Source organism: Galeopterus variegatus, unplaced genomic scaffold, assembly GCF_000696425.1.
Source record: "Galeopterus variegatus unplaced genomic scaffold, G_variegatus-3.0.2 Scaffold696, whole genome shotgun sequence".
Classification (NCBI taxonomy): Eukaryota; Metazoa; Chordata; class Mammalia; order Dermoptera; family Cynocephalidae; genus Galeopterus; species Galeopterus variegatus.
This window is the reverse complement of record NW_007726807.1, coordinates 344,136-345,735: the sequence shown is the minus strand read 5'-3', so window position 1 is coordinate 345,735 and position 1,600 is coordinate 344,136. Positions and strand designations below refer to the sequence as shown.

At 39.9% G+C, this 1,600-nt stretch overlaps 1 protein-coding gene across 1 annotated transcript in view; it reads left to right on the top strand.

Moving 5' to 3' along the window:
• LOC103589514 (LIM zinc-binding domain-containing Nebulette-like) overlaps positions 1 to 1,600 on the top strand; it is a 186,485-nt gene that overhangs the window by 74,930 nt on the left and 109,955 nt on the right. The gene's annotated exons all lie outside the window — the stretch shown is intronic.

Here is a 1,600-nt window from a genome sequence, read left to right as displayed (position 1 = left end):
CTGTTTGGGGGCCTTTTTTTTTTTTTTTTTTTTTAAATAAAGTCCTCTGTTATGGCAAGGCACTGTGGTGTTGGGGACTTGGAGACGAGGATGAGGCTGTAGTCCTGGCCCCAGAATTTTTAACTGTGTGCTGCCCTGGAGCAAGTGACTTAATCCTTGTGAGCCTTAATTTCCTCATCTCCAAAATAGGGGACTCACACAGGTGTGTTGGGAGGTTTAAATGCAAGCACCAGCCAAATAAATCACAAACGCGAAAGCCTATGAAAGCACTGTTTTCCCTGTGTTTTAGATTGCATTTAAAAAATCTCCAGATGGTGGTACTACTTTCTTCTCACCTCCTTTTCTTTCTCAGTCTCTGACTCTGTTCCTTCTACCAGGATGGCACCCAAGATACTTTCCCAGATTGCCATGCCACATGGGAAGCTCTGGCTAGAGTTAACAGGGAAAGTTTCTTAGAGGTAGGCTGAGACAGACACCATGAAGGTAAAGTTGAATATCTATTTGGAGAAAAAGCAAGGATAATTGCTAATAGGAGGGCACTTACTATACAATTTACCTTTTAGATCTGGAGGTGATAGGTACATAGACGTCCTGATGTTTCTATACAGGCTGTCAGGCCTTAATGATGTTCCTCATGGGGCAAGAGCCACACACGCTTATTAAGGTTGGATCAATTGATACACCCATGGCCTAGATCAGGCAGCAAACTGGAATCAACAGTGCCACCAAGTGGCACCAAGCTAATCAGCAACTTGAAACACTAATGCGGCAACTTTTTCTGGTGCTTTACCCAAGAGTCTGTCTCTTTCTCTTTTGAAAAATAACATCAAATATATTTTCCTTGGATGGATATAGAGAGAATGGCTTGGGAAATGAAACTTCTTCTGGCATGTTGCAGGGTTCGGATAGATGGTTTTTCTTTATTAAGCAATCAAAACTTTTGAAAGCCTGCCCAACTGAGCATGTCATAGGAGTACAAACCTCTGCATATGTGTATACAGGTCGTTCATAAAAACAGGAGGATGGGGCTGCGTGTGTTGGAATTTGAGAAGTTTCTGAAGGTGTGTTAACCAGGGCTGAAGGCCCAGGATGATAAATACTGTAGACAATGGTAAATGGAATAGACAATACAAAGGACTCTTATTAGTGGAAGGAAACTATATTATTACAGTCTGTGATCTTTTTATTTTTTACTTAGAGTATTTGTTTTTCTGACCATAGAAGTGTTCATTGCAATAATTTGGAAGATTTATTACTTTAAAACCAATACATTCTACTTGCTCTTAAGCACTTTGTAAATAACACAAAATGTTAAGATTTAGGATACACAGAAGCCTACTTCCTCCTTGTCCATTTTTCTATTCTTAGGAAAAGGCTATATTTTGTCCTTATGCTGCAGTGTTCATTTATAAGTCTAATTTTAGGTGCCAAGTGTGAGATAAACTTACAGCTTTGATTGTTGTTTTCCCTTCCTTTTCTCTCTCCTGTAGAATGCAATCTTTTTTTCCTATATCAACTCCACCCCCAACTCTCCACAAAACCTGGTTTTCAGAATAGTACTGATGTGGAGAGCCAGTTTACAGAGTTTGTGTCTCAGTGC